This window comes from Quercus robur, chromosome 5 (assembly GCF_932294415.1).
Source record: "Quercus robur chromosome 5, dhQueRobu3.1, whole genome shotgun sequence".
Classification (NCBI taxonomy): Eukaryota; Viridiplantae; Streptophyta; class Magnoliopsida; order Fagales; family Fagaceae; genus Quercus; species Quercus robur.
This window is the reverse complement of record NC_065538.1, coordinates 10,904,032-10,925,596: the sequence shown is the minus strand read 5'-3', so window position 1 is coordinate 10,925,596 and position 21,565 is coordinate 10,904,032. Positions and strand designations below refer to the sequence as shown.

The window sequence follows — 21,565 nt, the reverse complement described above, 5'->3', positions numbered from 1 at the left end:
AATTCAACTAAAATCAATAGCTATTATCTTGAATAAAATCAATTATTTTTTGTTTTTTTTTGTTTGTTTGAAAAATTCCTTTTTGTTTTGGTATATGCAGTTATGATTAAACTTCCATTTGTAATAAAGTATGGCTAGCTTACAAATCATGGAGATCAGCTGAGTGTCTGCCACAACAAATATGGGGCTTTTTTGCATTATATCTTTTCTTTTTTTCTTCCTCTTTTGTCAACAATTATAGAGGATAAATTTTGAAAGTGTCCTTTTATATGGTCTGTAAAGAGAAGCGACTCTTGACAATGTTTCCCAACACCGTTTTTGGGACATTGCGAAAGTCATTAGTAGATGTTTTGCGAATCAAGATGCTTCAGTGGCAGGTTAACCCCCTTCTTCAATCTTGGAAACTGGTGATAAGGGTTTTTTTGGAGGTTTTTTAATATTGTGTTTTAACTTACAAAAGCTTTCGTGCACCTCATTGCACTTATATCCTCATAAGCCGTGTTGTTATTTGTTACTTACCATAGTACAATATTGCATTATCTATTTAAAGTTTATGTATGTGAGGAGCTGCAAAACTACATTAAATGGAATTTGCACTGTGTTCCCCGAAGGTGGATCATGTTTAAGGAATTTCTGAGAATTTGCATGTTTTATTACTCATGGCTGTTCTATTCCATCAGTCTTATGTTTTCTTTTTCAGGTGGTCAATGGTTTTCCAATTCACCAATCTTCAAACTTTTTTCCTTTCCTGGTCCAGGCCAGCCAGGAGTATATGTACTTGGAGATGGCATTGAAGCCAGGCTTACATGGAATGTTGAGAGACCCCGTTTTGTGTCTTTACATCTGGTGAAGAGGGTCAGATAAAATATTAGTTTGTTGCCTTACTCTTGGAGCTAGAACCTGTTTGTAACCAACAAAATTGCTTATTTGGCGTCAAACTTTCTCTGTGTACTATTTTACCTAAAGAAAAGCGCTTAATTTCTCATATTACATGAAGTGTTGTTAATGCATTCATGCCAAAATTCATTGGAATTACTAATTGCATTTGTTGCAGTTGAATGGATAATACAACTTAACTAATGCCAACCTTCTAGGATGTTATTGCAATATTTTTGTATGAGCCCTTCGACATCCAATTTGCAAGTAGCTGATTTTGGCTTTTGACAGGGAATCAATTTTATACTTAGTTTGGCTACTGAATCCAATTTGCAAGTAGCTGATTTTGGCTTTTGACAGGGAATCAATTTTATACTTAGTTTGGCTACTGATTTACCACCAACGTCCTTAAACTTGGTTTTTCTCCTAGAGAAATAAATAGGGACCTGGAGAACATTTATGTGACAAGAAGTGCAAAACCTGAATGTGTTACTTTGTTAGCATTAGCATAATGATGGAATAGTTTACAGTGTGCATGCTACATATCTCCTTTATGTTTTTTGGGCTGAGGATATAATATAAATTTTTGGCTAAAATTCAATTTAGTCATTTTACTTCTATTTCAATTTTCAAAGTAGTCCTTAAGATATAATTTTTCTTAATTTAGTTCATCACTTCGTCAAAATGAGCCAACAACATGATTTGTTAAATAGCGATTGAATGTTTAAATGATATATTTGGACAAAATGAGAGATTGCATTGACACAAATTAAATCTTCGGAGTTAATTTGATAATTAAGGGAAAAATCAGGGGACTAAATTGAATGTTAGCCTAAATTTTAACTTAAAGAGTTCCGCTGCAAAACATTTGGGATTGAGCATATATGGAGGCATGGAGCTTATTTCATCTAATCATCTTTCGATGAATGCAATTGGGTGGCATCCAAAGCAAATTAATGGCATATGGACTAGTGATAATGATAAAAATGTTGGTGGGTTTTGGTATCATTTTTAAAAGACAAAGGTGAATTTTAGTTGGAATGGCACAATGTTATCGATCCAATTTGTTATGCACAAGGGCATTGTTTGTTACACACGTGTTTTATACAAATTGTTATGCACAAGAGCACTATTTGTTACACACGTGTTTTATAACTAAAAACATGGGTTCAACTCACTAAAAAAACTCACATTTTTAGTTATGCACAAGAGCACTGTTTGTTATACACGTGTTTTATAACTAAAAACGTGGGTTCAACTCACTAAAAAAACTCACATTTTTAGTTATAAAACACGTGTATACACGTGTAATAAGTTTTCACTTTTGCAGAATAGGTATTGTCCAAGATATTATACAAGCAACGATTTTTTACTTGAGTAAATATTTTTAGAATGCGAGTGGGTGGAATGGAAATAGGGCTGCTCAAAGTTAAATCAAATACACTCTTTAAAGTGAACAAGACTAGAATATTTTCCTTGACGCATTTTCTATTTTTGTTAAACTTATGCTCTTGCCTCTTGCAGTCAAACAAAATGAAAGTGGTCCACCCCAAGGGTTTGCATGTTGGATTCATCAACTTTGTTTTGACCATTTTTTTGTTTTTTGCCTATGGTTTGCATGTTATCACAATAGAATTTTGAGCAAGGCCGGCTCTAGATATTTTGGAGCCTCAGGCGAGAACTAAAATGGAGCCTTTTTTATACTTATGTATTAATTAAATTAATATTTATTTAATGTTTTTATATTATAATATATTTCATTTAAAATCTATTTTTCTTGCCTTTTGAGATGCAAATTGGCTAATTAAATTTTTGTATTCAAGTTCTTCTAATATCTCCTTTTCAATCGATAATATAGATAATCCACTTAATCTTTCTTAGGACATTATCGATCTTAGATATGATTTTATTAATTTTAATTTAGAAAAACTTCTTTATGCAAAATCCTATAAGCAATGCATGTATTTGGAAATGAATCTAATCTTTTTGTATAATTTAGTATGTCAATTGGAGTGTAATCTTTTATTTGTAAAATTTCTTTTAAAACCTTTAACTCTGAAAATAAATCTAAACCATCAATATCATAATTAACATCATGTTCGAGAAAAGATTCAAGTTTAAGACAGTATTTTTGTAAACTATCATTATCTAGTGATTTCAATTTTTGTAAAATTTCTTGCACATTTGTGATATTTTCATCTAAATTTTGTGTTATATTTTTTTTATTACTAATAACAAATTTATCTATTGATCCTTTTTGAGACTCAATTAATTTTTCTTCTTTTTTTCTTTTTTTAAGTTTTTCATATCCAGATGCATATTTTCTAGTAGACATTTCTAATCAAACAATATATTTATAAAGACTAAAATAAAAAAATAACTTTCAAGTGTAGAGCAAATAAGAAATAGAACTTGATTTATATAAAAAATATTGTTGTAATTTCACCAAATAATAACAAGTTTTTAGCAATCTTAACCTGCATAAATAAAGATTTATTCATTATATTACCAATAACTAACTATATATATGTATATATATGTATATATATATATATATATATATAAACACAAGATTAAAATTTAAAAAAAATAAAATAAAATAAGCATAGCCATAATGAAAGTACAAGCCTAGCCCAGCCAAGAAGATGCCAAGATGGCCACACAAGTCTTATTAATAAGACCCTCCCACAAAAAACATAAAACAAATCCTATTACACCTATAACCAAAAAAAAAAAAAAATTTGAAGGCCCAAATGTGAAATGTCAAGCCATAACTCAATATATAAAGCCCAGTCTTAACAAATCTAAAATAGAGAAAGCCAAGTCTTATAAGTTATACCTCAAAAGTCAAAAGCCCATTATGCAGAATCAAAACATAGCAACGAAAAAAAAAAAAAAGGCAATCGGCTCAGTAGTCCTCACTCCTTAAGAGTTTTTAGATTAGATGCGATTGGATGATTTAGATCGGAGGAAGCTTGAGCCAGGCAGCTAGCAACAGTGGAGAGAAAGAATGAGACTGGCAGAGAGCAAGAGTTGAGAGAAAAAAGCAGAGCAAGAATGAGAAAGAGAAACGGTAAAAATTTTAGGGATTTGAGGTTTTTATTTGTTTTAATTATTGATTGTTTTGTGGTTAATTTCTTAGACCGTATTTGTAGTTTATCTAGTTGAATTTTGGTTTGTTTAGAGGATAATAATGTTATTTTTGGGACAATTGATTTTATTTAGACCAAAATTTTTTTTTGTGCTACCAATATTTAACGGGTACAACAGAAATTTTGTTTTTTGGTCAAAAGGATGTACCAGATTTTTTTAGATTCATCTAAAACCAAAAATTTTTTCCCTACTATCCCTTCTTTTCAAAAATTTTGGGGCCCCCTTCCACTTAGGGGCCTTAGGCAATTGCCTAATTGGCCTAGTGGAAGGGCCGGCCCTGTTTGAGTAGCTAAGAGTCTTATAACTCGATTAATTGGCACCATATTTTTAATAGAAACACCCAAAGTTCAAATTTTCTAACTCCAACTATTGAATTATCATAAAAGTAGAAATTTGAGTACAACTCGTGCTTTGGCACATTTAGCTGAAGTCTTGAAGGTGTCAACAATTTGGTTTGCCCAAGTGCCTAATGTAATTGAACCTTATGTACTTTCGGATTTAGCAAAATTTCAGCAATGATAATTAACTACTATCTTTACTCAACCCAAAAAAAAAAAAAAAACAGTAGAATTTTGAGGTTTAAATATTCATTTATTGATTTTCTTTTTCTTTTTTTGATTTCTTCTTTATTTTCTTTTATCCTGACTTTTTGAAAAGAATATTTAAAGTATAATAATTGCTCAAGTTGACAAAAATTCCATAATCAGTCCATTATTATCTTTATGAACACCATCCAAAGTGTGAAACAAATGCTTGTGGTTTCTAGTACTTACATCCACAAAGATCCTTAATAGAAAAGTGTGATACACAGAAAATTATAGATAAGGCAATTGGATAAGACAACCCAAAACAAAAATCTCAGATTAGCAAAACCCTAAACACACAATGCTGACTCTTCTATTGGATTATGTAGGGCCAGCAAAAGAATTATGGCTATGGCTCTTCTTTAAGGGCCCCTGGTTCATATGTGGCAATCCAATCACAAAGGAAGATAGAACTGAACCTTTTCCTACACCTCATTTTTTGCATTACCAAATATCTGGGCTTCAAAAACTCAGCCTGACTTTGAGCTAATCCAATGAATTGGGTGACATGAACTTCTGAATCATTATCCCAACCTTTAAAAAAATCTTCTTTTTTTTTTTCTCTGTGGACATTAGAACCTTTAATAAGATTAAGATAGCAAATTCTCAATTGTTTAGTCACTTTTTTCTTCTCAAAAAAAAGAAAAGAAAAAAAGATTAAGATAGCAAAAATGTATATTTTTTTGTTTTGATCAATGTCGTTTATTTTCTGTTTAAAAACATCAAAAATAAAAAGGAAAATGCTAGAGATACAAAGTTTTTTACAAAAAAACTTTACAAACTATTGATGTAGCGAGTGATTATTGGTAAATAAAAAAATAATGTTGGTGATGGGTCAAGATGAGAACTAGTAATAAGTTGGTCACAACAACAGTTTGTAAAAATGTTGTAAAATAGTTTATGTAAGGACGCAACTTGAATCCTAAGCCTAAATGATAAAAGGATTTAGGCCCAAAGAGCCTAGTACAATAAATTTGTAGAAAGTGGGTTGGAAAACTAGGTTTTAATGAGTTGGGTGGCAATTATAATGGATCTAGATGACAATAAAGTAAAAGTAGACTAGATTTATCTAAGGAAAATCGTCCTCGGCACAGTCCGAGGAGATTAGTTCTTGTATATATTACTTGAAGTTGGTTACAAATACAGTTCTAATTGCTACAGTGTTTCTTTCTCAATTTTCTGATCCCCTTCTCTTAGGGCCTCCCTTCTATTTTATACTATGTTCCCCTTCTATCTCTACCATCCATGTGTAGATCAGATTGTTGGTGTTGATTCTTGTCCCATCAGCACCTTCCTGAAGTCTTTGAGTAGTAGCTGTAAGGCTGAAAACTACTATTTAGGTATCATTTCCTCATTAATGCGACCAGAGAGTTAGCTGCAGGGCATTCAATGCGGTGGTAGCAGCTTTCCTTTAGATATTTCGTAGATTTCCTCTATCATGTTCCTTCCTGATACTTATCCTCATCCATGGAATGATCCGGAATGCTACTCTTGATGGCAGACCGCACCCTTTAACCTCGGCTTTGCTCAGCCGATGAGGCATTCCTCCTCAGACCGCTCTCTAGATGATTTTAATCATACTTCACCTCTTCACTTACTAACACGGATTCTTATGAAAGTGTTTACTCATCCTCAAATTACCTAATATCCTCAGATTGGGCCACTAACCCAATATATACATAGATATGTGCTCTTGGGCCTATCACCCCTATAGTTTGTGTTTATAACGTTACTCAAATAAAAAAGATGCTAGTATGTTACATTATCTATGCAAATTTAAACTTATGTTCCTTTCCAAATTAGAATTTTAAGAAAATTTTTTAATGATTTTCTCACAATAAATTAACTAGTTCTCTATTTAGATTTTTTTTTTTTTTTTTTTTAAGAAATGAAAATAACAAAGCTCTCATGCATGCTAGGATGATAAGGCCTATCATTTAATCCCAATAACTAAGCACCAATACTGAAATCTATGGTTTTCAAATGGATAGCTATCACTATGTTGCATGAAAGCAAAAGCATTGGATTGTTTAGTAATAGAAGTAGACACTTGTTCTACACAATATAGATAAGTTTAGTTGTCATACTCATCCTCCAATTAAATGGACCTCATTTAAAGATATTCATAACAGATAACTGCCCAGCTGAATTAATTAGTTTCGAAAAATAATAAATTAAAAAAAAATTAAATTTTTTTAAACAAAAAACTCATGTTTATTTTAAAAATTATTTTGGCTTGGATAATTCCTTTATACTATTGAGAAGAAGTATAAAAAATAAAAATAAAAAATGTTTCAAGGGTCAAAATTATCTAGTTTGACAATGAAAGGCATGCACTCTTTTTTTGCCCCTTTCTTCTTGTAAGGTACAAAAGTACCGAAAAGTGTAGGATTGGATTGGGACCAATCAGGGCCAAGAGCTGAATAGTTGGATCCTCTTTGCTTCACAAAGACTTGGAATCTCTGGTGGCCAAGCCCTTAGCTCAACTTATTCTTCAACCTTGTGTTGGAGGTGGGGTACTGCAATATTGTTTTAAGGATTCACATGTGGGTTTACTTTTATGTGAGAAGAATGAATAATACACCGAATGCACTGAATAATTTCAAAATTACTGTAAATGTTTCGATTGGTCTAAAAATAGATGGGTCTTAAGTGAGATTTCATATTTTAAAAAGTAGACGTTTTCTTGTCATGGATAACAAAAATGATGATTCTAAAGTATATTTTATTACAAATTTGCTGTTACTTTATTAAAAAAAAAAAACAAAAAATTGCACTAAAAAAAGATGGGCTATAGGTGAGATTTCAAAATTTGGACCACACATTTGAGTAAAACCAAAGAAATTAATCTGCCATAGCCATACTAATGAGCCTTTTTAAGTTGAGTGGAAGAAAAACTAGCAAAAACTTGATGGAATCAATTAAAACAAAAGAGATGGTGAGAGAGAAACTGTACACGAAATGGAGTCTGATATATAGAACATTTTGCCTTTCCCACTTTTAGTATATTACTGATTATAATTTAGCCCCACACTATCCTAATTAAAGCAAAGTTCATGCATGCACAACTTTAAAGAGAAATCGTGGAGTAGAAGATAATGACAATGGAAAACACTTTTTATTTTTTATTTTTTTTTGTTTTTTGTTTTTTTTTTTTGAGAAATATATATATATATTTTTTTAGTTTGAACAAAAGAATCACTAATTGTTGGTCCCCCAAAAGACAATCTTGGCGTTTAATATAAATTTCTAGCTATCATTTTTGTTGACAAATAATAATTAATTAGTTTGGTATGGGTCTATATATGTGTCACTAATGTTATTATTATATAATAATGCGGCAAACACCATCATGTTTATGGTTTATGACCATTTGATTGCCGTGTACAATTGTAAGCATAAATTTTTTTTTTTAATTGCATATTTTTTTTGAGAAGGTTTTTTTAATTGAAATTGAATGCAAAAGTTGATTAAGTATTTAACACTGATAATTTGTTATTAATATGGTTAGAGACTTGTGGACTAACTAGTATAGTTTATTCACTGGCCAAGGGTGCACTTAGACCAGAAATTTGGCAATCTTTAGCTCAAACCAAATGTTTTTTTTTTCTTTTTTTTGGATGGAAAACATGACAACTTTATTAAGGTGAAGAGAAATACATAGCATCTTGAATCACAAGAGACTCAATAATGGATGGATTTTCCTCTATCCAAGTTACAAAATTGTTAATTCCTTTAGCATATTTTGCCAGAGTGTGAGCTGGTTTGTTGTCGCTTCATAGTACATGGAGAAAAGAGTGGATCTGAAAGAGTGCAACTTGTCTTGGATGCTGACGATGAGGTTCGAGATAGCTATTGGGGGAGTGATGGTTCCACTAAGTGCGTCAAAAACTATCCGTGAATCAATCTCAAAGATAACGTCCCTAATCCTAATATCCCATGCAAAAGGGACAGCCTCATCCAATGCTGTTCCCTCTCCTTCCAACAGACCCAGCGATAAGGGAACGTGTTTGCTCATGGCAGCAACCACCGATCCTTCATAGTCCTGTATTAGAACACCCACCCCCCACAAAGTTGAGCTGGTTGAAGACAACGGCATCCACATTGATATTGTACCACGGTGGGACCCAGTGAGAGTCCATGGCATCCCTATGTTGTAGTGGGCAATGATGTGCAAGCTGGAACTCACTAAGCATGCCATGAGCTTTGTGGAGAATCTGACTTGCCGTTTGTCTTAGCTGGCCCACACACACTTTGTTTCTATTAAACCACATTCACCACATGATGGTGACAATGAGTTCAAGGAGGACATTCCTAACATGTTGCTTGTAGATGAGGTACCATAGCCAATCCGCAAAATCCTGAAAGCAGACCCCATGCGTATCAAAAGAAATGCCTGAGATATCCCAAAGTTCAACTACTTTTGTGCACTCCCAGAACAAGTGGGCAGTAGTCTTCGAGGCCAACCCACAAGCTTCATAGGTGGACTCATCAAGCACTTGTCGGTGACAGAGATTCTCTTTGGTGGGGAGGATATTATGGCACGCCCGCCAAGTGAAGGTTTTGATTTTATTTGGAGCATGCAAACTCCAAAATTTTTTTCCAGAATGTGCTCTAATCGCAACTAGTGGAGGGGGCCCTCGTGGTGTTCTGTGAGTGCAGAGCTAGGGCAAGCTTATAGGCATTGTTCACGGTGAAATTTCCTTTAGGCATGTAAGCCTAAACCTGCCGATCTCTATTCTGATTTTTGTTGATGGGAATGCTCAGGATTTTGTTGGCATCATGTGGGAGGAAGGCTTCATTGATCAAGCCATGTTTCCATTCACCCACCATGTCATCTATAAGAGCGCTGACAGTTGTGCTTTCGGGTAGGACGACGCACGGTGGAGAAGTGATCTTGAAGGTGGTCGGATGAGGCAGCCACCTATCATTCCACACGTTGATGGACACTTCGTCTCCAACCTGCCATCTACAGCCCTCCTTAACAACATTCTATGCTGCCATAATGCTATGCCATGAATGCGATGGCTTTGGACCTAGTTCAGCATGGAGAAAGTCGCTATTCGGAAAATAGCATGCTTTGAAGACACGATGCAGGAGGGAGTGCGTGTTTGTTTGCAAACGCCAACCTTGTTTGGCCAAAAGTGCCAAGTTAAAGGCCAGTAGGTCACAAAAGCCAAGGCCACCATCTTGTTTCGGAGTGCAAATTTTATTCCAACTAAGCCATGCCATCTTGTTTTTTCCATTTGATTGTCCCCACCAAAACTGAAGAACTATTCTAGTCAAGTCATCACAAAGTGTGTCAGGGAGTTTAAAGAGACTCATAGTGTAAGTGGGTATAGCCTGTACCACTACTTTAATAAGAATTTCCTTCCCCGCTTGAGAAAACATTCTTTCCTTCCAACCCAATAGTTTCTTCTCAAGCCTTTCCTTAAGTGCATGGAAAATGTTCAACTTAGAGCGGCCAACAAGGGATGGGAGGCCTAGGTAAGTCTCGTGTTGCTTGATTACCTCCGCCCCAAACCTAGTTTTGATATCCTCCTGTATTGCTTGTGGTGTGTTTGGACTAAAAATGAGAGAAGTTTTCTCCCTATTTAGTTATTGTCCTGAAGCAAGTTCATAGGTCTCAAGGATATGTGCAAGGTGGCTGCATTCTTCTAGGATTGCTTGACAAAAGATGATACTATCATCGGCAAAGAAGAGGTGTGAGATACGTGGGCCTCGTGGGCAGGCAGCGACGCCTTTAAGAACACCAGTGCTAGTGGCTTTGCGAAGTAGAGCTGAAAATCCCTTTACAAAAAACAAGAACAAGAAGGGAGATATGGGGTCACCTTGCCGCAATCCCCTAGTAAGGGTGATGTGGCCTCAAGGTGTACCGTTAATTTTTATAGAGTAGGTAACAGATGTAACACATTACATCATGAGGTTACATCATCTACTATGGAAGCCCATTTTATGCATAATTTTTTCCAAAAAACCCCACTCAACCCTATTAAAAGCCTTACTCAAATCAAGCTTTAAAGCCATTTCCCTAACCCGATCAATTGTCTTTTGGTTTAGGTGATGCATTGTTTCAAAGGCAATCAAGACGTTGTCAGTGATGAGACGGTTAGACATAATGGCACTTTGGTTTTCCCCAATGATTTGTGGGAGGAAGCGTTTTAGTCAGTTTGCAAGGACTTTGGAGGCAAGTCTAGAGATGACATTAATTAAACTAATGGATTGAGTTATCTTGGTAGGGTTTTTTATCTTTGGGATGAGGGTGATATGTGTCTCATTAAATTTAGGAGGGGTGGTGCCAAAATTTAAAAAGTCAAGAATAGCAGTTGTAACACACTCACCAGATAAAGACCAAAAATACTGGTAGAAAAGAGGGGGCATACCATTAGGACTTGGTGATTTCTTTGGATGCATCTGTTTTAGAGCTCTATGTACCTCATTTGCTTGAAAAACCTAGGTTAAGGAACTGTTCATGTCATCAGTGACTACTGGTTGGACAACGTTAATAGTAGTAGAGATATTAGTGGGCCCATTTGAAGTGAAAATGCTGGAGAAGTAGTCTAGGATAATGCCTTCCATAATTTGGATGTCCTCTTGCCAAACACCGTTGGAGTCATAGATGCCTCTAATATAGTTTCGGTCCCTTTGGTTTGAGGCTCTTTGGTGGAAGAAGTTGGTATTGCGATCACCATCAATGATCCACTAAGCTCTTGACCGTTGGTGCCACATTGTGTTTTCAGCATCCAACCAACAGTTTAGAGTGGAATGAACTTCTTGAATCTCCACTGCATTCTGGGTAACATTCAACTTAAGGGATTGTAGCTTCTTTTCAAGCCTAGAAATTTGTCTTCCCATATGGCCAAATTCTTGCTTGTTCCAAGTTGTCAACCTATCATGACAACTATCAAGGCAGTTCGTGATTTATGCATTGTCAGGTTGAAGAAGGCCATCTTGCCATGCTTCTTGGATGACCTTAGTATAGCGAGAGTCACGCAGCCACATGGCCTCAAAACGGAATAGCCAGCCAGGAGGACGTGGTCTGGCGGTGGAGGGAAGGAAGCAGACAAAGAGCAGGGAGTGATCCGAAGAGGACATTGGGATATGATGAACAGTAGTGCCAGGGAAGAGAGAACACCAAGCCGCAGTAGCTAGTGTGCAGTTTAACCTAGTATGAGTGCAGACTTCCATAGGATAATTTCTTGACCAGGTAAAATGAGACCTGATATAGCCTAGTTTGAGGAAGCGGCAATGGTGGATGATTATACAAAAGCGATCCATCTGTCGGGCTGGTCTTAAAGCACCACCTAGTTTCTCTGAGCGTTTAACAATTTCATTATAGTCTCTAACACAGAGCCAAGGAAGAGTGTTAGATCGGCCCAAGGATTCAAGTAGGGTCCGAGTTTCTTCACGTTTGCTTGTGTCAAGTTGTCCATAGAAGCCAGTAAGCTTTCATGTCAGACCTGTAGTTTCACACATAACATGGGCATCAATAAACCAACGAGAAAAGTTTTTTACATATACCTTTGCATTAGGTTTCCAAAGGAGTGCAAGACCGCCACTTGAGCCTTCAAAGGAGATCATAATGCCCGGGTAATAAGTCCAACCTTGTTTCTTAGCATTCAACTGATCAATGATGAGTTTTGTCTCCATGAGGAAGACACAGATGGAAGCTTCTTTATTCCATGCTTGTTTAAGAGCGTTAACTGTCCGAGGGTTCCCAAGCCCCCAGCAATTCCAACTGAGGATACTCATTGTGTCTAGCGGTGCTGCATAGCAAACATTGCCAATCCCAGGTTTTCTGTAGAAAGTTTGCTAAGAGCTTTTGTCTCCACATCCAAGCGTAGTTTCTTGTCAAGAGAGGTGTTGTCCAAAGTTGTTGTTTCAGAGTAGTTTTTATGTTTGAGGTCTTTTGTACGTAAATCATGGGTCTTTTGTCTCCACATCCAAGCGTAGTCTTTTCCACATTTTTGGTCTTGGGTCATTTTTTGGTGCTGAGGTGGAGGAGAGTGAAGTTTTTGTGGTTATCATGGGGTCTGACATGTTAGAATGGTTGAGGGAATGTTTATGGGAGGTGTGTACATGTTCATGGAAAGCGTCATGTGGTGTAAATGATGGGAGTGAATGTGAAGATGTGACGTTATCATTGTGCATAGCGTCTAGGGATGTGTTGCATGAATTATGTGTAGGTGAGCGTTTCAACGCTTGGTCAATGGTGGCATGTAGCCAGGGCATGTATTGCCGATTGTCTGTGTGTGATGTACCTATCTTGTCAGTCAAAAGCTTGCAGTCTCGCTCATCATGGTTTAGCAAGCCGCATCCGTAACAATAGATAGGCAATCTTTCATATTGGAGGGAGATCCATTGTGGGTCCAGGTCACCTATATTCACGAAACGTCCTCGACAAAGGGGCTTAGAGATGTCAATGTTTACCCTGACCCGAATATATCGGCCTCGACACTCACTAGTAGAGGAGACATCAACTTGCTCAAGTGTTCCAAGCGTGGTCTCGATGGCTTCTGCGTTTGCCCAATTCATGAGCCGAAGTGGAAGGTCGTGGATTGTATCCAAAAAGAAGCCATGGTGAAGGTGGCGTTGTCCACTAATTCTTCCTCCTTGGGTTTGTAGAGCCCAATCAGATATTTGTCGAAGGACCAAGGTCCCTGTGCAAGGATCTTCGGCGGATTGGTCTCACTCTCAAAGAGTATCAGCACTGTGTTTGCTCCAAGGTCGCGAACCTCGAAATTCTGGACGAAGCGCCACATACTCCGGAGTGTGCGTGATAAGGCTTCTATGTTGACTCTATGCTTGGTGAAGAGCTTTGCCACTAGCATTCTGCTGTTATTCTCTATCTCTAGGGTGAGGTTTACTAGACTCTATGGGGAAAGAAGGGCCACCAACAAAGTGGGCACTAGGGTTTCATCACTGTGGCTCACGGGGGAGACAACGTAGAGAAAAAGCTCATAGACTGCTGCATCCCAAATGTTTGTTTAAAGGCCCTTTTGGATATACACCACGGTAAATTTCTCTAAAAAAATCTTCTCCCCTCTCTCCATGTGTATGTTAAAAATACTTAGTATTCTCCAAAAAAAAAAATGTTTGTTTAGTGCAAAAAGTAACATTAGACAAATGAAGTTTTGTTCAAAGGAATCACATTTTCAAAATAATATTACTTTTGTTTGTTTATTTTTTTATAAGCATGCATATAGTAAGTAGAATATTTATCTTTTAAAAGTTAAAACCATATAATAGGCAAAAAGTTAAAGGGCATTTGGGCACTAACTAGAAATGAAATTGTTTCATTTAGATGCACTTCGGCTTTAAATTGTATTTTGGACCAAAAATCAAAACCTATACCAATTTAACGATCCCTTTATGTCAAAATATATATAGTATCAAATTATCAATTGAATTTTTTAAATAAGTAATTAAAATTTTTAATTCTTTATTATTTTCCATCAATTTATTTGAGATCTATGCAATGGAGACCTATACTTTTGAGCATGTATATTTTGAATTAAAGTTTTTGAAAACCACATTTGAAGAAAGCAAGAATTAGAGCAATTAGATTTTTGGGGGGGGGGGGGGGGGGGGGGGGGAATCCGTATAGACAGAGTATTAATGGTGTGGTACCTACTATCTATTTTTTCATAATCTTGCAAGGTTGCATGCATTGGATTTGCCGAATTCAAAAGTCAAAGCTATCTCTGGTAGACTGGCATTCTTAAACTCTCATCCAATAGAATGTCATATAATTGCGCTCTCTTCTAAATAAAAATTAAAAAAAAAAGATAAAAAAAAAAGTTTTATAATTGAAGGATGATTAGTATTTTTTTTTTTAATTAAAAGGGTAAATAATTGATCAATCATGACGATCCTATTTGAGCGTGATCATAATAACTCCCTATATATATTAAGGAATCAATGCCTAAGTGTATTGCTCCCTCAAATGGATTGATTAGTAACTCTAATCTCAATCCCATTTATGTTCAATGGTATCAAGTGGAACCAACCAACATTACACTTTTCACCCCCAAAAATTCAACTCTAACCTACCACAAACCAAGGGTCCAAGACTCTTAACTACTGGAGTGGACTATGACACTAGTTGATGATGAAAGCATGATCAATTAATTGAACCAGCAAACTTCGTCTTCATTTCACACATTGTAATTTGTAGATGAATTGAAAAGCTAATTTCATCCTGATAGTGAAAACTAAGCATGTGCACATGCCACTAAGGCCATAATATCAAATGATCCTATTATGAAAAATTAACCACATGTGGATGGACAAGCATGCATATTTCCTTTGCTTATGTTTTTTAAAGCAAGAGGGCCAGATGTTCTAGGAAGCAGTAACACTATTGTGATGGATTGAGTATGAGGGTCCACCAAATCCAGAAGCCAAAGAAGATGACTGTAATGGCTAGCCAAAATATGTGGCAAACTCATCCATAATTAGATAAGTCCCTCCTTTGGCTTAGGCTTTTGGCTGCCAAAAACCCCATCCTTTTTGGTTAGTTGCAACATCAAACTGCTCTAATGGATTAATATTGTTCCACTTGTTGTGCAGACTTGCCATCCTCATTCTTTCTTTGGCTAGAGATATGTTATCCCCATTTTATCAAAACCAAATTTAAGTGAAGGTCAGCACAAATTATGAGAATTCCTTTTCCATAAATTCTAGAGTAATGCCATTCCAAAAAACAAAAACAAAAACAAAAAAAGTAATGCTACACCTATATATACTATCTTTTTCACAATAGAACAAGTTAGTATTGATTTTTATATGATTCCCCATTAACTGGAAACACCATTTTATTACAAATTATCGATAACTTGACACCTCAAAAAAAAAAAAATCCTAATGTTCAAACTGAATAAAGGCCCAAATAATCCAGGTGAAATATAAAAGTTTATGAGCATGCTTCATTATCAATCTAGAGAAAAAGGACCTATGCCACGGCCCAGGTGTCTATTGGAGAATGGGGACCATGCAACCAGCTTGCAGTGAAAAATCAAAATACGGTACAGCAATCCAATGTGGATTTAGTCTTTGATACCCACAAAATAACAAATACAACTATTTATTAATAACCCTCTAAAGGCAGAGAATATAGTATTTGAGCAGTGAACTGAGATATCCTAGACAAAAGGTAAGTTCTAAAGTTGCTAAAATCATCAACATGTCATAGTGGCAGTCAAATACTACAAAGCTGTAACCTGAAAAATATGTAAATTTTTTATATAAGTGATTGTTGTCAAGTAATTCCATTGGCTAGGACCCTCAGCTAGAATTTTTTTTTTTTTAAATATAAATCCACTCTCTCTTTAAAGCATTGAGAAAATCACGTAAGAGTAGAGACCAGAAGGTCATGAATTATGTGGAATATAATTTCTTCTATCACTTAGATTAAACTAAATAAAAATAAATAAAAAGGGATGGTTCCATATGGTCAATTGACTCAATTCTCCTTCAAATGTAAATACTTGCTTGCTTTTCCTAAGTTCTTATCAATTTTTTTATATATATCATATATTCATGACCAACGTCGAGCAAACAAAATCCAGATTGAACACAATCCAATCATTATATCAATCATTTGCTAAATTCTTCAGCAGTGTCAAATGCTTCTAATTTGTAAATATGTTCAGATTCTTTCTTAAACATGTATTGTGATACTTTACTTCCACATTTTCACTTTGTCTCCCTCAAAATTTAATATAATTTATCCTATATTATTTGCCAAATTTTCAATGTTTTTTTTTTTAATATAATAAGTGCAACTACGGTAGAATTAGGTAATACTACCAAGTCACAAGGTTCTTGAGACAAAGTCAAAGTATTCATTTGCAGATTCACAAGGTTATCCACTACATCCTGAGTCCTAATTTATTATAAAATCAAATATAAAATTCAAAATAATAATTTGTTCCTGATGGTTCCACAAGTGATGAACCATGTGCGCTACACAAGCCATCTAATAATTTACACAACAGGAGTGGCCAGTGCCTACAATGCTGTTCAAAATATAAATGGAGTTTGGTTCAAAATCAAACATACCATTATGATTGAGACGAAAGACATTAGCTGGCTTTATGTTTTGTTCAACAATTTGTCATGGTTGTTGATGGTAAGTAGGGTCAAAGGGGCATAAGCCATAAGCAAAGTCCACAAATTTATAAGCTAATAGGCTTATATTTACTAGTATAATGGATAGAAGTCAAGTGACTATGGCACTATTGGACCAACCCTCAACCAAACCACCCAAGAAGAAATAAGATGGCGTGGTCCTTTTCAGGATGAAATTACTCAATTGAAGTACATGGGTACTTGAAATTACTCATTTTATAAGGTCATAGGCTTATAGTTACTAGTATAATGTGTAGAAGTCAAGTGACTATGGCACTATTGGACTATCCCTCAACTAAACCACCTAAGAAGAAATAAGTGATATAGGTCCTTTTTCAGGATGAAATTGCTCAATTGAAGTAAATGGGCACTTGAAATTACTCATTTTATAAGGTTTATAAGCTTTTAGTTACTAGTATAATGGATAGAAGTCAATATAGACAATGAATATACCTCCAGTTGTTTTATTTGTACATACTAACGCAAGACAGACCAAAACAATACAATAGGAAAATTGAAGAATAGGAAGATAAATATACAGAAGCTAGGAGTCATCAACTAGGCCTTCTTGGAGTCAGCACCAAGCAAAAGAAAAACTCTCAGATCGGCACCTAGGGTTGGCTGGAGTCAGCACCACCACTTAGAACAATTTCAAAAGAAATTTTATTCAAAATAAACCCCCTCAATATGAGTGCAATACTTTGCTTATTTGGACTACTAAATCCTAATCCCAATTGACATAGTGTAAGGTGGTGGGCCTTGTTTGTAATGTTGGGTTGCTTCCTGCTACACTAGGCCTGAGTTTTCTGGATAAAGGAATTGGGACCAGTCCAACTGGAACCCACCTTGGTCCCGCTTGTGCACAAACTACACCACGTCTGCCAGGCTTTGGTTACATGCCCATGGCAAGCAAAGCTGCTATAAAGAAGTTATAGCAGGAAAATATAATATGGATAACACAAGGGAATATAGTCACTACTTTTAGCCACAATAAATAAAAATGAGCAAGAAAAGGCTCTCCGTACACAGAGTAAGCTAAGTGAAGGATAAACAGAGGTAGCAAAATCAAAGTGTTAGTCTGCCGTGCCAAGTAATACACAGGATTGAAACCAAGAAAAGGACAACTATTCCCTCAACACGAGTAATCTCAGATGAGAAATTAATTGTTTTGAGAGAACAGACCTAAATGGTCTATGCCCAAATACAGATCTTTTGCCTTTTATAGAGAGCAAGGCTATTGAGGGAAGAGGAAATCAACCTATTGGTGCATGTCTGCCATTCTAAGCTCTGTTTTTCTTTTCCTCTCATTACTACTTCTTAGTTTTCTTTTTCTTTTGTTTTACTTCCTTTTCTTCTCAATGCTTACTTCTAGGTTATGTTTTTTTCTAGAAATTCCTATTACTGTGATTTTTTGAATCCCCTTCTCAGTGCACAGCAAGGGATCCTTTATAGAGCCTGCCGTGATTGGTATTTACTGTTTTAGCCCTTAACTACCTTTGTCTAGTGTAGGTGTCCTTGCCGACCACTTACGGGTCGTCAGTGGTCTAGCCACCACTATTTACTTGTGCTGGCTGTGCCGCTCCCCTCTGCCAGACAAAGAAAGCTATTTTGTTTGTTTGTTTGCTGTGGCTTTTCTACCCGTTACAATATGTGTGCTCTCTCTCTATCCCTCATGGTATGCACCTGGTGGTTCCAACTCATCTTTACTTCTTTTGGGTGGCATGTCATCCCAGCAGGACATTTCCTCCAAAAAAGCCTAAGCAAGAATCCCAGAATAGGTTTTTTTTCCCTCTTTCCACCGCCAAACCATGCCCTCTGACCCATGACCCACCACTTCCTATATTGGCTGGGTACAGGCTGGTGGTGTCTGGGTCTTGCACGTGCTTCACCTTCTTCGCCTGTTGCTTATGCATTTGCCGTGATCTAGAGATTGGTTTGTACGTTCTGCCATGTGCTTTTGGCTTCTTATGGCGTGGGTTGTTTTCCAATCTGCCATTCTTTAAGACTTACTTCTTTTGGGGGTTGGGCCTTGTTGGATCATGGGCCTCTCTTCTCCCGGCCTACTCTGTGTTCACTCCGTGGTCTTGTTAGCATTTTCCTGCCGCACCACTTTACTATTCCTGCTGTAATGTTGTTTGACTAAATCATGCTGGGCCTCTTTAGGCCTACTGTTTATTTCCCTCCCAGTGACTCAGTGCATTTATTGGGCCTTTTCTTACATTGTTTGCGAGCTCCTGTGTCCCATTTCCCTCTTGGGCATCCTTGGCCCATTTGCTTTCCTTGGGCTTCCTCGGCCCTTTTCCAATCCTGCTTTCCCATGGGCCTTTACTAACTCTCTTGGGTTTCCCTTGCCCAATTACTTTATACCTTATCCTTGGGGTTGATAGGTCTTTCATTAGCCCCTTACTTTCTTTGCTTACATTACTTTGGGTCTGCTGTGGTCCCTTCTTGTTTTTCTACATACTGCCCATGGGTTTGCTTCTTCTCTCTTTCCGGGCCCATTCAAGCCCATTTGCCTCCTCGGGACCCACTTTATAAGCCCGTGAGCCATTCATTGTTGCCACTTGGGCTCAATGGCTTTTTCTTGTTTGTTAACTTTGGTCTGCCCTTGTTGCTGGGCCTTTTCTCTTAAGGTCTGTTTGGATAGAACTTATTTTGCTGAAACTGAAAACTGAAAACTGAAAACACTGTAGCAAAATAATTTTTAAATGTGTAAATAGTGTTGTGGGACCCATTTTTAATGAAAAAGTGACTGAAAAGTGGAATTTGCGGGTTCGTGAACAGTACATTCGTGCACTGTTCACGGTTGACTTGGTCAAATAGTGCAGCTAAAAAAAAAAAAAAAAAAAAAAAAAATAAGTCAGAAAACGCAAACGCAACCACTTATAATTCGAATCCAAACTCTCTCTTAATGGGCTTGTCAAAAATGAGCCTCAACACATAGTAGACCCTACTTATTTTTAAATTACAATAATTCCCTTGACTTTAAATAGAAATTCTAATAAAACTAATTAAATACCAGGACCTAAAATAAAATACAATTGAATCTAAAAATAATTAAAATTAAATTAAAATAAATCTTTCCTTGTGCTTCCTGCATCACATACTCCTATATAGTAGCTATCGCTTTCGGGTTTCTAATTTTTATGTATCCATTATTTTCTCCTGATTTATAGCTGGCCTCATGTTTTTCCTTTTCTTTTCTTGTTTTGCTTTGCTGTTTTTCTTATTTGTATACTCCCTATATACACTTTTGTTTATTTTTAATAAACTATCCTGATGCCGTTTCCTTGTTCTGTTGAACCTTAAGCTGTCCTTGTGTCATAGTTGGAGGTATAGAGTATAGACACTGAATATATGGAATGTTTCTTATGAAATTATGATTGTTGCATTAGGTAATTCAACTAAAATCAATGGGTCCGGTTAATGTATACCCTTAGGGGGCATATATTAACAAATCCGTTTTTGGAATATGCAGTTATGATTAAACTTCCATTTGTGATAAAGTATGGCTAGCTTACGCAATCATGGAGATCAGCTGAGTGTCTGCCACAACAAATATGGGGCTTTTTTTGCATTATATCTTTCTTTTTTTCTTCCTCTTTTGTCAACAATTATAGAGGATAAATTTTGAAAGTGTCCTTTTATATGGTTTGTAAAGAGAAGCGACTCTTGAAAATGTTTCCCAACACCGTTTTTGGGACATTGTGAAAATCATTAGTAGATGTTTTGCGAATCAAGATGCTTCAGTGGCAGGTTAACCCTCTTCTTCAATCTTGGTAACTGGTGATAAGGGTTTTTTTTGGAGGTTTTTTAATATTGTGTTTTAACTTACAAAAGCTTTCATGCACGTCATTGCACATATATCCTCATAAGCCGTGTTGTTATTTGTTACTTACCGTAGTACAATACTACATTATCTATTTAAAGTTTATGTTTGTGAGGAGCTGCAAAACTACATTAAATGGAATTTGCCTGTGTTCCCAGAAGGTGGATCATGTTTAAGGAATTTCTGAGAATTTGCATGTGTTATTACTCATTGCTGTTCTACTCCATCAGTCTTATGTTTTCTTTTTCAGGTGGTCAATAGTTCTCCAATTCACTAATCTTCAAACTTTTTTCCTTTCCTGGTCCAGGCCAGCCAGGAGTATATGTACTTGAAGATGGCATTGAAGCCAGGCTTACATGGAATGTTAAGAGACCCCATTTTGTGTCTTTACATCTGGTGAAGAGGGTCAGATAAAATATTAGTTTGTTGCCTTACTCTTGGAGCCAGAACCTGTTTGTAACCAGCAAAATTGCTTATTTGGCATCAAACTTTCTGTGTACTATTTTATCTAAAGAAAGCGCTTAATTTCTCATATTACATGAAGTGTTGTTATTGCACTCATGCCAAAATTCATTGGATTTACTAATTGCATTTGTTGCAGTTGAATGGGTAATACAACTTTAACTAATGCCAACCTTCTAAGATGTTATTGCAATATTTTTGTATGAGCCCGTCGACATCCAATTTGCAAGCAGCTGATTTTGGTTTTTTACAAGGAATCAATTATATACCTAGTTTGGCTACTGATTTACCAACAAGGTCCTTAAACCTGGTTTTTCTCTTAGAGAAATAAATAGGGACCTGGAGAACATTTATGTGACAAGAAGTGCAAAACCTGTAAATGTTACTTTGTTAGCATTAGCATATTGATGGAATAGTTTACAGTGTGCATGCTACATATCTCCTTTATGTTTTTTGGGCTGAGGATATGATATAAATTTTTGGCTAAAATTCAATTTAGTCACTTGACTTCTATTTCAATTTTCAAATT

At 36.0% G+C, this 21,565-nt stretch overlaps 1 protein-coding gene across 4 annotated transcripts in view; it reads left to right on the top strand.

The window, feature by feature from the left end:
- Nucleotides 1-21,152, top strand: part of LOC126725126 (uncharacterized) — a 29,006-nt gene extending 7,854 nt beyond the window's left edge. Inside the window, exon 7 of one of the 4 annotated variants that reach the window (XM_050429657.1) lies at nucleotides 20,882-21,152. The gene's annotated coding sequence lies outside the window, so the exon portion shown is untranslated. Of the gene's footprint in view, nucleotides 1-700; nucleotides 991-20,824 lie in introns of those variants that run through there. The other 3 variants (XM_050429658.1, XM_050429655.1, XM_050429656.1) reach the window with 3 other exon arrangements.
- The last annotated feature ends 413 nt before the right edge of the window (nucleotides 21,153-21,565 follow it).